This window comes from Eutrema salsugineum, unplaced genomic scaffold (genome assembly GCF_000478725.1).
Source record: "Eutrema salsugineum unplaced genomic scaffold, Eutsalg1_0 scaffold_21, whole genome shotgun sequence".
NCBI lineage: Eukaryota > Viridiplantae > Streptophyta > Magnoliopsida > Brassicales > Brassicaceae > Eutrema > Eutrema salsugineum.
Genome location: NW_006256821.1, coordinates 638942 through 654856, shown reverse-complemented (window position 1 = coordinate 654856; position 15915 = coordinate 638942). Strand labels below are relative to the sequence as shown.

At 45.6% G+C, this 15915-nt stretch overlaps 2 non-coding genes across 2 annotated transcripts; one reads left to right on the top strand and one right to left on the bottom strand.

The window, feature by feature from the left end:
- Positions 1–10092: 10092 nt before the first annotated feature.
- On the top strand, positions 10093–10199 carry LOC112086295. The gene has a single exon (XR_002899417.1). It is a non-coding gene; the product is annotated as a small nucleolar RNA R71 (small nucleolar RNA).
- Positions 10200–14196: 3997 nt separating this feature from the next.
- Positions 14197–14303, bottom strand: LOC112086267. Its single transcript, XR_002899389.1, has one exon. It is a non-coding gene; the product is annotated as a small nucleolar RNA R71 (small nucleolar RNA).
- Between the last annotated feature and the right edge of the window lie 1612 nt (positions 14304–15915).

Here is a 15915-nt window from a genome sequence, read left to right as displayed (position 1 = left end):
CCAGCAATCAAAGATCTCAACCTCTAGTATTGGGTTTTGAGGCATCTCACTCCTCTTTGAAATGTTCCCATGCCTCTGACAGGCATCACATGCTGAAACAACTAGCTGAGCATCCTTGAACATTGTGGGCCACCAAAACCCACTCTGAAGAACCTTGGCCACAGTCTTGAATGCTCCCATGTGACCCCCAAAAGCTGAACTATGACACTCTTGCAACACAGGTAGCATCTCCTCTTCAGCAAGACACCTTCTATACAGCTGATCTTTGTTCAGTACATACAGGTAGTGTTCATCCCAATGGTATCTTTGCACATCTCTGAAGAACTTCTTTCTGTGGTAAGCATCAAGTTCAGGTGGTTCCACTCCACAAGCAAGAAAGTTCACAATATCAGCGAACCAGGGCATTCACTTCTCTTGGATGCTATCCACTTCTTCAAACTCTAAATAAGAGTTGAGCACCATCAATGATTCCTCAGGAAGACTGTCATTAAGAGGGATTTCAGAGTCTCCTATTAACCTAGAGAGATGGTCTGCAGCTCCATTCTCTATACCCTTCTTATATTGTACTTCCATATCAAACTCCTGAAGTAGAAGGACCCATCTCAATAGTCTAGGCTTAGCATCTTTCTTGGTCATCAGATACCTGAGGGCTGCATGATCAGTATATACAATGACTTTTGGTCCCACCAGGTAGCTTCTGAATTTATCAAAAGCAAAGATTATTGCCAACATTTCCTTCTCAGTGGTAGCATACTTCTCTTGGGCAGAGTCAAGGGTTCTACTGGCATAGTAGATAACATGAAGCTTCTTGTCCTTCCTTTGGCCAAGTACTGCTCCAACTGCAAAATCTGATGCATCAGTCATAACCTCAAAAGGAAAGGACCAGTCTGGAGCTTGGACAATTGGTGGTGCACTGACTAATGCATCCTTGATCATCTTGAAGGCCTCTTCACACTCAGCATCAAAGATGAAATCAACTTCTTTACACAACAGCCTTGTCAAGGGTCTGGCTATTCTTGAGAAATCTTTGATGAATCTTCTATAAAACCCTGCATGCCCAAGGAAACTCCTTATCCCTTTGACTGAAGTGGGAGTTTGCAGATTCACCATCACTTCCACCTTTGCTCTGTCAACCTCTATGCCCTTCTCAGATATCTTATGCCCAAGTACAATTCCTTCATGCACCATAAAGTGGCATTTCTCCCAATTTAACACCAAGTTATGCTGCTCACATCTCTCCAAGACCTGTGACAAATTAGAGAGACAATCCGAGAAGGAGGAGCCATAGACAGAAAAATCATCCATGAATACCTCCACCTTCTCTTCAATGATGTCAGAGAATATATGCATCATGCAACGTTGGAATGTGGCAGGAGCGTTACAAAGACCAAAAGCGATGCGCCTGTATGCAAATGTGCTATAAGGGCATGTGAATGTTGTTTTCTCTTGATCTCGGGGATCTATGGGAATTTGGAAGAACCCCGAGTACCCATCGAGAAAACAAAAGAAGGGGTGGTTTGCAAGCCTCTCTAACATCTGATCAATGAAAGGCAAAGGAAAATAATCCTTCCTAGAGGCTGCATTGAGCTTTCTATAGTCTATACACATTCTGTTTCTTGTGACAGTCCTAGTAGCTATCAGCTCATCCTTCTCGTTTTTAACCACTGTGATCCCACCCTTCTTAGGCACAACATGAACAGGAGACACCCATCTTGAGTCAGAGATTCGGCAAATTATCCCTGCCTCAAGAAGTTTTAGTATCTCCTTCTTAACCACCTTGATACGAATTCCCAAAGAACGGCACACACTTGGTCGGTATCGGATGGATAGATCCTTGACTCCAGCTGGATCTCGGAGCAGATGCTAAGGCGTGAGAGTAAATCCCGAAAATCCTTAGGCCCAAACTCGCGGAGAGTAACTTGGAACAAGGGGGTGGAACAAAAAGAAAGAGTTCGCCGGTAAAAGGATGTTAGGGCGTGGGAAATAGATTCCCGAAAGTCCCTAAGCCCCGATTACTACTAACGGACACTTAAACTTTGCAGGCGAAGGCTGCGTCAAGTTCTATGGATTGAACTTGATAAACCGAAATGATTCAAGAGGCTAACCACCTAAGGAATCGAAAAGATCAAAAAATAACAGAGGAGCAAATCTCAGTTTTTATTTTGATAAGTGAATGACGAAAATGAGAAGGGGTACAAGCCTTTATATAGCAGGCGGAGTAGTCCAAGAGACAAACTCGAAAATGACAGAAAAATTAATAAAGTCTTTGACTGAAATAAATAAGCTAAGGACTGACTCTTCGGCTGGCCTTTGACTGACTCTTGAATTGCCAAGCCGAAAATGACTCTTGCGCTGCCGACCCATGAACCAGACCGCAAACAAACCTAGGTCGAGAGATGGGTAATGGACTTAACCTCATTAAAACCCCACCCAGTAAACCCATTGGGACAAACCCGGGTGTAAGGAAAAAGAGTATTAAGCCATCACCCGGACCAGATTAGTTACAGCCGGCGTTCATGAGCACGGTCACGATCTTGGGTGATGCTGGGTCGCCTGGTCCGATCTAGATCCCATTAAGTAGAGCTAGAACCGTCCCTGCCAGCTTCTTAGCTCTGGATCGCGTCATGGGTCTATCCGGTACGGCCAAATGTGCTTCCGGAACCTCGATTCCTTTGTCTGGGTCGTCCTCCGGGTCCATGATCGTACAATCCTCCCCCTCTTGAAAAGGACTTGTCCTCAAGTCTGGTCCATCTGCGACAAAGGGAATAAGGTCCGAGTTGTTGAAGCTGGTACTGACTAAGTACTTACCTCGTAAATCAATCTTGTAGGCGTTTTCATTGATCCACTCAAGGACCGTAAAAGGACCATCCACACGAGGTAATAACTTGGACTTCCTTTCCTCCGGAAACCTGTCCTTCCTCAAGGAGACCCATACTAGATCGCCTGGTTCGAACACCTTCTGGCTCCGGCCCTTGTTAGCATGCTTCTTGTAAAGCTCGGTCTTCCTTTCAATGTTCTGATTGGCCTTCTCATGAATCTGCTTGACAAGCTCGGCCTTTTTCTGCCCATCCATACTTACACGCTCAGGCAAAGGTAAAGGCGTAAGATCAAGAGGAGTAAGAGGGTTAAAACCATAAACCATTTGAAACGGGGTGAACAATGTAGTAGAATGAACCGCATGGTTATAAGCAAATTCTACATGTGGTAAACAATCTTCCCACGTCCTAAGGTTCTTTTTAATAACAGAACGAAGTAGTGCGGACAAGGTTCTATTAACGACCTCGGTTTGGCCGTCGGTCTGTGGGTGGCAAGTGGTGGAAAAGCATAACTTAGTACCTAGTTTTGACCAAAGCGTTTTCCAAAAATAACTATGGAATTTAACATCGCGGTCAGAAACTATAGTCCTAGGCATTCCGTGCAACCTAACCACTTCTCTAAAGAACAAATCAGCCACATTAGACGCATCATCAGTCTTATGACAACCTAACATCGCGGTCAGAAACGTTGAGCGCCATTTTTGAGAACCTATCGACCACAACAAAGACAGAATACCGACCCGTCCTCGTCTTTGGCAATCCTAACACAAAATCCATAGAAATGTCCGTCCAAGGAGAGCTAGGAATGGGTAAGGGAGTGTACATACCTGGGGATTGGCTTTTGGATTTCGCATACTTACAGGTGATGCATCGGCCGCAAATTCTTTCCACATCTCTTTTCATATGCGGCCAGAAGAAATGATCCTGGACCACACTAAGAGTCTTGGCCACTCCAAAGTGTCCCATCAAACCGCCGCCATGAGCAGATCACGAAGGGAGACATTAGGTATACAAAGGCGGTTTTCATAAAATAGGAAGTCATCACTCCGAAAATATTTCCAGTGGCAAATTTAGAACAGGATTGATAAACTTCGTGGAAATCTGGATCGGAGGTGTAGGCTTCTTTGATCATTTCAAAATCGAGGACCTTGGCGTCTAAGGTCGAGATCAGGGTGTATCTGCGGGACAGGGCGTCGGCCACAATGTTTTCCTTTCCCTGTTTGTACTGGATCACGTACGGAAACGTTTCAATAAACTCCACCCATCTGGCATGCCGCTTATTCAGTTTCTGCTGGCCTTTGAGGTTTTTAAGAGATTGATGATCCATATGAATCACAAACTCCTTTGGCCAGAGGTAGTGTTGCCAGGTTTAGAGCGCACGAACCAAGGCATAAAGCTCCTTGTCGTAGGTGGGATAGTTCAAGGTCGCGCCACCAAGCTTCTCACTGAAGTAGGCAATAGGCCGTTTCTCCTGCATTAGGACCGCACCAATACCTACACCAGAGGCATCACACTCAATTTCAAAGGTTTTCATAAAATCAGGCAAAGAAAGGAGAGGTGCATGAGTTAGCCTGTTTTTAAGGAGTTGGAACGCCTCTTCTTGTGCCGTGCCCCATTTAAAACCAACGTCTTTTTTAATCACTTCGGTGAGAGGCGCAGCTATGGTACATAAATCCTTTACAAACCGTCGGTAGAAACCATCCAGGCCGTGAAATCTTCGGACCTCTCCAACTGTCTTGGGACTGGGCCAGTCTTTGATCGCCTTGATCTTCTCTTCGTCGACCTGGATCCCATTGGCACCTACAACAAAGCCTAGGAACACAACACTATCCGCGCAAAAAGTACACTTTTTCAAGTTCCCAAACAATTGCTCCTTCCTAAGCACTTCTAAGACTAACCGCAGATGCTCTAAGTGCTCGGCCAAGTTCTTACTATAGACTAAGATATCATCAAAGTACACAACGACAAAAACGCCTATGAACGACCGCAAGACATGGTTCATTAGTCTCATAAAAGTGCTAGGGGCGTTGGTTAAGCCAAACGGCATTACCAACCATTCATAAAGCCCATGCTTTGTCTTAAAGGCTGTTTTCCATTCGTCCCCCTCTTTCATCCTTATTTGGTGATAGCCGCTTTTCAAATCTATCTTAGAAAAAAGACAAGATCCGTGAATTTCATCAAGCATATCATCCAAACAAGGAATGGGATGTCTGTATTTTACCGTGATATTGTTGATTGCACGACAATCAACACACATACGCCAAGTGTCGTCCTTCTTTGGCACAAGTAAGACCGGGACCGCGCAAGGACTCATACCCTCTCGTATATGTCCTTTCTCCATCAGCTCTCCAACCTGTCGCCGTAGTTCCATTGTTTAAACAGGGTTGGTTCGATACGCGGGTCGGTTTGGCAAGGACGCACCAGGAAAAAAATCGATCTGATGTTCTATTCCGCGGATGGGAGGTAATCCACTTGGGCTTTCTTCTGGAAAGACATCCTTGTATTCCTGCAAAAAAGGCAAAACACTGCTCGGAAGATCCGGCTCACGGTCAGTAAGGCTTGCCAAAGCATTTCTAAACATTAACAAGACAAAGGATTGTCTCGTAAGGACGGCGTGCTTAAGTTTACTTGGCCTCACAAAAAGGGTTTCGTTTCTCACGGGTAAACTCTCTAAGGCCGTTTCTGGGGTTTTTCTCAGACTCTCAGATTTAGTGGAAGTGTTTAGATGGTCACTCACAACACTTTTTCCCTTGCGGCTTTGCTCGAGTTTGATCTGGTCTAGGTAGACCTCTTGCGGAGACAAAGGCGCTAGGGTGATCTTACGGCCTTGGTGTTCGAACATGTGTTTGTTGGAGAAGCCATCGTGAATGGCCTTGCGGTCATACTGCCAAGGTCGGCCCAAAAGGATATGACCAGCTTCCATTGGTAATACATCACACATGATCTCATCCTCGTAGCGTCCGATAGATAATGGAACCGAGACCTACTTGGTGACCTTCAGCTGCCTTTGGTTGTTTAGCCACCTGAGACTATAAGGCTGCGGGTACTTCTCCACCATTGTAGTGCTTGCCACGTTCGTACAGCTACCTCCATCGATGATCAGGCTGCAGACCTTACCCTTTACCAAGCACCGGGTATGAAATAGGTTCTCGCGCTGATCTTCTTTTTTTACGGGTTCCTGAGCTATTAGGACTCTCCGGGCAACGAGAAATTCACCTTCTGCTGCTCGTTCCTCATCTTCCTCATTGTCATAAATCGGTCCAGTATCCTCTCCATCGGACACGATTTCACCTGAGTCAAGAAGCAACATGGTTCGTTGGTTCGGACATTTATTAGCATAATGACCTTTACCTCGACACTTAAAACATTCAATGTCGCGGTGTCTAACCGGTGTAGCCTCGGCTTTTCCTTTGAAGTCGCGTGTAGAAGAGCTGGGTTTAGAATCCGACCTGGGCTTGGCGTCGGAACGAGATGGGTAGCTCGGCTTATCTGTAGGTCGTGAACTGGAACCATATGCGGGTCGGTTGGTGCCTTTGCGTTGCAGTTGTTGTTCCACTAGGACTGCCTTGTGGTACATCTAACAATTGTCCCGATAGTCCTGCAGCTCCATATGGTCTTGTATATCACGGTTTAGGCCACTCAGGAACCGGGCCATCGTTGCATCCTCCGGTTCTATCGTATCGGCTTTCAGCATTAGCCGATCCATCTCTTGGTAATACTCCTCAACATTCTTGGATCCCTGGGTCAAACGTCTGAGTCGAGTGTGCAACTCCCGTTGGTAGTGGCTTGGTACGAATCTGCGTCTCATCATTTGTGCCATCTCGTCCCAAGTTTCGACCGGTCGGTCACCGTTCCTTCTCCGGTTGGTAACAACTTGGTCCCACCAGTCTACCGCGTACCCATGGAACTCGGTGGCGGCCAGGTTGATCTTCTTTCTTTCTGAGAAGTTCTGACAACCAAACAAAATGTCGATCTTCTTTTCCCACTCAAGGAACGTGTCTGGATCGGTTGTACCATAGAAAGATGGGACCCTCATCTTCATGCCTCCAAGGTCATTGTCGTTTCGGGCTTGGACTGGTTCAGGTTCGTATTGTTCCCAACCTTGATCGTTACGGTCTCGTCGAGCCTCGTCCCGGTTACGGCCGCGGGTTGGATCTGGGTTGTATCGCTCACGACCGTGGTTCGGCAAATGGTTTTGACCACGTCTATCTTCTCGGCCGCGTCTGGGTCGTACCTGACTACCGCCCGAGGTATGACCGTCGGCATAAAATGGGTTGTCTCCGACAAACTCATTCCGGTTATGATTTCTCTCCCTCCGGGTTGGGTCCTCCTGGTCACTGCGATCAGTTCCTCTGTCCCGTCTAGGCTGATCCACTTCCAACCGTTCCATACGCTGGTTCATGTGATCCAGAAGCCGAGTAATCTGGTCCAGCCTATGGTTCATAGTGACTTTTCTCACTTCTTTTGACCGAATAGTGGATGGATCTTCGCTAGAAGACATATAATACCTCACAAAACAAACAAACATGTTAGCAATAATTCTTGCAAAGTGTTTCACTCGGTGTTTCACTCAACTGTCTCTTAATGATCTCACAAACACTCAAGAGACTCTCCTCGGTTCTAAGGGAACTAAATCAAAAACTCGATGTATATCTCTAAACCAATTCAGAATATCAAGCGATTATGAAGAAAAGAGAAGATAGATAGAAAGGATTTTTGGTTTTCCACAGATCTTTTTTTTTTGACTTTGGTTTTTTTTTTTTAAAATAGATCTGGATTTACAAAAGAAAGAAAGGATAAGACGGAATTTGAAAAGACAAAAAGATAGATAATACCGCTTTCTTCAAGTGTGTGGCTCTGATACCACTTGATACGAATTCCCAAAGAATGGCACACACTTGGTCGGTATCGGATGGATAGATCCTTGACTCCAGCTGGATCTCGGAGCAGATGCTAAGGCGTGAGAGTAAATCCCGAAAATCCTTAGGCCCAAACTCGCGGAGAGTAACTTGGAACAAGGGGGTGGAACAAAAAGAAAGAGTTCGCCGGTAAAAGGATGTTAGGGCGTGGGAAATGGATTCCCGAAAATCCCTAAGCCCCCATTACTACTAACGGACACTTAAACTTTGCAGGCGAAGGCTGCGTCAAGTTCTATGGATTGAACTTGATAAACCGAAATGATTCAAGAGGCTAACCACCTAAGGAATCGAAAAGATCAAAAAAGAACAAAGGAGAAAATCTCAGTTTTTATTTTGATAAGTGAATGGCGAAAATGAGAAGCGGTACAAGCCTTTATATAGCAGGCGGAGTAGTCCAAGAGACAAACTCGAAAATGACAGAAAAATTAATAAAGTCTTTGACTGAAATAAATAAGCTAAGGACTGACTCTTTGTCTGGCCTTTGACTGACTCTTGAATTGCCAAGCCGAAAATGACTCTTGCGCTGCCGACCCATGAACCAGACCGCAAACAAACCTAGGTCGAGAGATGGGTAATGGACTTAACCTCATTAAAACCCCACCCGGTAAACCCATTGGGACAAACCCGGGTGTAAGGAAAAAGAGTATTAAGCCATCACCCGGACCAGATTAGTTACAGCCGGCGTTCATGAGCACGGTCACGATCTTGGGTGATGCTGGGCCGCCTGGTCCGATCTTGATCCCATTAAGTACAGCCTGAACCGTCCCTGGCAGCTTCTTAGCTCTGGATCGCGTCATGGGTCCATCCGGTACGGCCAAATGTGCTTCCGAAACCTCGATTCCTTTGCATGGGTCGTCCTCCGGGTCCATGATCGTATCACACCTCCTTGAGATTTGAGTTAAGACGTCGTTGATGCTCAATAGAGGACATAGATTGGTCCTCTAGGTGTATCCTGTGGGTGCATATGTCAGGAGAGATCCCTCTAATATCAGCCAAAGAGTATCCTATGGCTCTCCTGAACTTTCTTATCTCACTAAGCAATGCACTCTCTTGATGCTCTAATAAGCTATCATTGATGATCACTGGATATGTGGAGTTTAAGCCCAAGAAGGCATACCTGAGCCCTGTTGGTAGAGGCTTGAGCTCAACAGGGGGTGCATCAGCCTCATTCCAATCTTTGTCAAAGCTGCATTGGCTAGTGTTTGATCCTTTGATAGCCAAAACCTCAGAGTCACTTTGTTCCAGTTCCAAAAACCTTGTCTCAAGACCAAGTTCTCTAGCATTGTCCAAATAGAACTTATACCCTTCACTTTCTTCTGCTAAGAACTCATTCTCTCCTTGTTCTTGGGTTAGAGCAGCTTGAAGAGGGTCCTCAGTATTCAGCTCCTCAAGCAACTCATCAGCCAACTGATCCATTGTCTCCACATAGAAGCATTGACCTTCTATTGTGGGTTTCTTCATCATCTCATTCACATCAAACTTAAGCTTCTCAGACCCAAGCTGAAGCTCTATGATCCCACCTCTCACATCAATAATAGCTCCTGCTGTGGCCAGGAATGGCCTGCCCAAGATAAGAGGATCAACTGGTTCCTCATCCATTTCTAGCACAACAAAATCAGTGGGAACCTCAAAACCACCTATCTTAACAGGCAGATCTTCCAACATCCCAACAGGTAATCTAACTGATCTTTCTGCAAGGATAAGAGAGATCCTTGCAGGTTTGAAGACTCTAAAGCCAAGCTCTATGGAGAATGGCATCAAACTGACAGATGCTCCCAGATCACAAAGACATCCAGAAAATAGCAGAGGTCCAATGGCACAAGGGAGTGTGAAACTCCCTGGATCAGTCAACTTTCTTGGAATGGACTTCTTCTGAATGATAGCACTGTATTCATGACTTAGTACCACCATGCCTTGAAGCTCTTTAGTCTTGTTCAGAATGGCATCTTTCAAAAACTTACCCATCTTTGGCATCATTAGAAATGCATCCATGAGAGGCATTGTGAGTGGTGTCTCATTGAGTGCCTTCTCAAATACAGCATATTCCTTGGGGTTGGGTTCAGGCTTTCCAGGTAGATGGCCTTGGTTCCTTGAGCTGGAGGCCTGGTTTTGCTTCAATTCCTTGATTTCCTGCTGCATGGCTTCAATTCCTCTGTTCTGAGCTTGAACCTTCAGATCTATTTGATCTGTCATAGTCTTCACCATAAGTGTCATTGCTCATTGCTAAGTTCTCCACTAGCTCTAAAGCAGCATGAATCTCATTTCCTAGAAAGTTTCCATTGGAGGCCGTATCCAGCTGGTTTCTAATCTTGGGAAGAGCTCCTCTATAAAGTGTGCTGAGAAGAGAAGCCTCACTAAACCCATGGTGTGGGCATTGGTTGGTGTAGCTCCTGAATCTCTCATATGCTTCACCAAAACTGTCATTGCTGTGTTGAGTGAAGCTAGAGATTTGGTTCCTCAGTTTAGAAGTTCTGGAGGTGGAGAAGAACTTAGATACAAAGGCCTGCTTGCATTGCTCCCAGGTTTGAATGGAGCCTCTTGGAAGATTCTTCTCCCATTGGTGAGCTTTGTCACCAAGACTGAAGGGGAATAATCTGAGCTTGAAACTGTCCTCAGAAACTCCATTTATCTTTGTCAGGTCACACACTTTATCAAATTGATCCAAGTGTTCCAAGGGATCTTCCATTGCTAATCCATGGAACTTTGAATTCTGAACCATATTCAACAAGGATGCCTTCACTTCAAAGTTGTTGTTTTGCATAGGTGGTGCTTGAATTCCAGCTCCATACTGATGAGCATTTGCCCTGTCATTCTCTCTAACATAGACCTATGGCTGCTCATATCTCCTTTGCTGGTGTTGGAAGGGCTGATGTTGGTGGTGCACCTGTTGTCTATTCTGTACATTGGCCTGATGCCTCTGCTGATGAGCTGGAGCTTGTCCCTGGTGGACATAAGCTTTCTGTTGATTCACCTGTTCCTGATGAACATTAACCTGATGTAACCCTTGACCAACTCCATTACCAGCTGCATTACCAGCTCCATTACCCTGAGCCTGTTCCTCTGATATGTCTATATTTTACATCATTTAGAGTGCATTTTAGAGTCCTCATCATGTGTTTTCCCATGTAAATTGAGTCTTTAGGCATGAAAATAGGATTTAGGGCTTGCATTAGGTCCCAAAGAGTTTTGCATGTTTTGAGGTCTTTATCAGGTGCTTTGGGAGTCATTTGGAGCTTAAGAAGAGGAGCAGAGAAGAAGACGGTGAAGAAAACGGTCAAAAATGGTGAAAACCGCTTGGAGGAATGTCTCGGCCAAATCGCGTACCGGACGGACAGAAACCTCGGTCAAAATCCTTACCGATCGCTCATTACCGGCCAAAATCCTTACCGATCATCCAACCTCGACCAAAAAGCTTACCGATCGTTCAGCACCGACCAAAGTCCGTACCGATCGACCAAAGTCAGCCTGGGTCGAAGATCAGGCGTTAATACCGCGGGTCGAGTTTTGGCCGAGGCGAAAGAATTTTTATGACCAAAAAGCTCACCGCGGTACACAGCCCTCGGTCATTTTTCTTGCCGCGGGAAGCTTTTCTCGACCAAAATCTGTCCTTGTCTGTGCAATTCAAAGATCAGAAATCCGGGGAACCTTCCGGTTCGAATCAGTTGGCGGGGTCTTCAGCAAAGTTGGAGATAATAAAACAAAGATCCCAGAACAGTTAGAATCATCCAATTCGGACCAGTAGGGAGAAAGATACTGCTTCCGGAAGATACATCAACATTACGCGCATCCGAGAACTGAACGGCGAAGTACAAAGGTCACGGCGGACGGAGCCTTTCCGGACCAAATCAGCTTACCCGGTCTTCATCAAAGTTTGAGATCTGTGAAAGACCTTTTCAGAACAGTAGGGATCGCTCAACTCGGACGAGTGGTTTGAAAGATAAAATCTCCGGAGTTCACATCGGTCCGAACAGCTTATTTTCCGGTGATTTCGATGCGGTTCAAAGATGTGAAGTCCAGGAAGACTTCCACTACCCAAGCTCCGACGGTTTCTTCACCAAAGTTCGAGTTTATTGAGTCACCTTGACTATGAAACTGGTCTCAGAGCATTCGGAGTCGTGGGTCGAAAGTTACTGCCGCCGGAAGGCGACATGGTTGATACGGGCCCAAATATGTTGCGATACGCGCTAAGTGTTTCTTCAGGGCTCGGCATCATTACCTCGACATCGGCCAAGTCAAGGCTCATATTTTGGAAGTATCCTGAGCTAGGCCTTGTACAGATACCTCGGCACGTTGGGATCAAGGCATGCACACGTAAGAAAGGAGCTGGAAACGACTAAGTGTTGAACATGCACCTCGGTGTAGCGACCTCGGCGTGCATGCCGGACCCTGTTCTCCCGAACCCCTCGACGTCCAAGCGCCTCAGCATTTTATCCCGAGGTCCATTGTCACAAGCCCAGAATCAAGAACAAAGCTGCTCAAAAACACACACGTGAAGATGGATCAAAGACTAGGGTTCATGCATGTTCTTGACGTGTTCTTCACGAGATCTTCATTTGGATCTGGACTCACGTGCGCTCCTCGACATGAAGACCTCGGCTTCACTCTCCGACACACCGTGGCACTCACCCATCAGCCCAAGAACGCGGTTCAGTACCCGGTTTGTTCCGGGCTGACCCGCGACACTTTACCTTTGCTATATATACATTTTGAGACTAAAAACCTAAGAATCTTATCTCTTATCTGTTTTTAGCTTTAAGAACTTGCCTCTTTGGAAAAACTTGATCATTCTAATTTGATATCTCGTTTTTGCATCAGAAATCTTGTTCTTTCTTTATTTTCTTTTGTCATCTATCATTAAACTCCTCATCATGACTAGCTACACGCCTTGCAAAAGACTTAATGAGCTCGTTATGATTAGTGATTAGTCGTTTAAGCGGCTTTAGATGAGTAGATTAGGGTGCTTTCAAGGTAGATTAGTGGGTTTAGGTGTCTAGTCTTGCATGTTTCATTCCTTAACCGACGAGATCTCTAGGCTGGATCCAAGCACATCACTTGAGGTTCAGATCTGAGACATATCTTGCATCAAAAGTGTTTGTAGAAATGTCTGAACCACTCGGTTATGGGTTTAAGAGTCTTTCATCGCGAGAGTGATAGTTTGTTCTCTTAAATGACATTTTTGAACTGACTCTTATTGCTGATTGATTCGATGCTTCTCAAAAGACATTTTTGGTATGAAGGAGAATCAGTTTAGATGCTTAATACTTTCATGAGAAGATTAACATGCCTTGAGTTCAAAGTTAAATGAAACCGCTTGATGTTTTGATTCATTAACCAACTAGTTGAACTCGGAAGCACCCGAATCAAGTATCTCGTCTAAAGTCCCTTGCTTTATTACATATTATCATCATCTGAATCGTTTAGCTATTATTTGCATCCAGTCTCTGTTTAGATCTAATCATTTGCTTTACCTTTCATGCTTAGTCGTTTGTCACTTAGCTTAGTTCGAAACCTTCACCTTTTGTCTTGACTTAAATGAACAAACATCATAGTCTAGTGTCTCGTTGACTTGTCTGGATTGATACCTCTTTGTGCTACTTCGACAAAGGGGATTGATAGCCCTGAGACCTAAAATGTTTTATCTATCAATTGGCGCCGTTGCCAACTTGTCGGAGCATTAGTCTTTTGTTTGTTCTTGAGTTCAAGATTTTACCTTTCTTTGTTTTACTCACTTCTTTGCAAGTTCTTGTGTTGCTTTCAGGTGCATGAAAACCAGGTCTCGGAGCACAGAACCGCCTCTACCGTACGACGACAACATCAACCGGATTGAGAAGCGAGCTCGCGAGAGGGAACGGCATTTTGAACGACTTGGAATGGCAGAACAGCAAAGGATCGAGCAACAGGCTCACGAAGCCGAACACCAGGCTCATGCTAATCAGGCGCAGGCAGGCAGGAATGAACAACAAGCTTATGTTAACCAACAACATGCTCAGAGGAACGAAAGGCTTGCTCAGCAAAACCAACAACAAGCTAATAGAAACGAGCAACAAGCCCACCATGTTCATCCGCCACCGCCACAAGCTCCGAGACAACCTCCTCCGGTCTTTGTTGGAGAGAACGACCGAGCTAATGCGCACCAATACCGAGCTGGGATTCAAGCTCCACCGGTTCAAAACAACAACTTTGAAGTTAAAGCTTCCCTACTCAACATGGTGCAGAACTCAAAGTTCCACGGTCTAGCCGGAGAAGACCCTCTTGAGCATCTAGATCAGTTTGATCGGGTTTGCGACCTAACTAAGATCAATGGTGTCTCGGAAGATAGCTTCAAGCTACGCTTGTTCCCATTCAGCCTCGGTGATAAAGCTCACCAGTGGGAAAAGAACCTCCCGAGGGGTTCTATACAAACCTGGGAGCAGTGTAAACTGGCGTTCTTATCAAAGTTCTTTTCCACATCACGCACGGCTAAGCTCAGAAACCAAATCTCAAGCTTCACGCAGCACAACAACGAGAGCTTTAGCGAAGCTTGGGAACGGTTTAGAAGCTACACTAACCAATGCCCCCACCACGGCTTCTCAGAGGCATCCCTCTTGAGTACTTTATACCGAGGTGCACTCCCCAAAATCAGAAACCAACTCGATACAGCTTCAAATGGAAATTTTCTTGGGAAGGAGATCAATGCGGCAATGGAACTAGTCGAGAACCTAGCCATGTCTAATGATACTTATGGCGACGACTTTGATAGAGCAAACCGTACAGAGGGCTCTGGTGAAGAACAGCGTATGAAAAAGGATATCAGAGAGCTTCAGAGCAAGCTTGACAAAGTTCTGATGGCGACTCAAAAGCCAATACACTTTGTAGGCGAGTTTGATGAGCAAGGGCCAAGTTTTGATAATGTAAACGAAGATGGTCTAACTCAAGAGGAGCTGAACTACATAGGGAACCAGCAGAGGTATCAGCGGTTCAACAACTACAACAGTAACCCAAACCTCTCATACAGAAACCCAAATGTAGCTAACCCTCACGATCAAGTCTACCCTGCTCCGCAACAACAACAAAGCTACGCTCAAAAGGCTCCTTATCAGAATACCTTCCAGCCCAAGCAACAGTTTAGTGGGCAACAGCACGGCTAACTCAACAGAATCAAGCAGCTCAGGGTAACAACTTCACCAGCCAACCGCAGCATCACAAGTTTCCACCAGGGTTCAATCCGCAGCCGATGGGTAATCAGCGACAGCATCAGGGAACGGGTCAGAATCAGATGGGAAACGACGTCTGTGGGATATTACAGCAACTGTTACAGGGTCAACAGAGAGTTGAGAGCCAGCACGCGACAATGCAGCAAGATATCAGAGAGCTTAAGCAGAATCAAGCCTCTACATCATCCCGAGGCCCGGCTTTACCAGGTAAACCGGAGCCAAACCCCAAGGAGTATGTGAACGCCATTACATTGAGAAGTGGTAAAGAACTACAAGCTCCAACGCCTAAGACTACGCTCATTGAGGCCAATGAGCAATCAGAGGGGGAGACAGCCTCAGGTGATGCGTGTAAAGAAGCGGATTTTGAGAAAGAACCGATCAAGGACAAAGGAAAAGAGGTGGAAAAGACAACTGAGCCTGAAAAGCCATACGTTCCACCACCACCTTACCAACCCAAGATACCGTTCCCAGGGCGTTTCAAAAAGAAAATCTTAGACAAAGCCAAAGCGGTCTTTGAGAAACACTTGGAGAACACGCAACTCACCTTACCCATTATAGATGCTTTCTTAGCTATACCACAGCTCGGGAAGTTTCTAAAAGATGCGATCCTCAACAAGACAAAGGAGCTCCAGGGTATGGTAATACTGAGCCATGAATGCAGCACCATAATACAAAGGAGGTCTATACCAAGGAAGCTATCCGATCCGGGCAGCTTTACCTTACCGTGTGCTTTAGGTCACTTGAAGTTCTCAAACTGCTTGTGTGATCTAGGAGCTTCTGTGAGCTTAATGCCATACACGGTGGCGAAGAGATTGGGATACAAGAGTTACAAGCCGGCCAAGATCTCTCTTATACTAGCTGATAGATCGGTTCGCTTACCGGTGGGTTTGCTTGAGGATTTGCCTTTAAGGATCGGTGAGATAGAAATCCCCACGGACTTCATAGTTCTTGAGATGGACGAGGAACGATTGGACCCTATCATCTTGG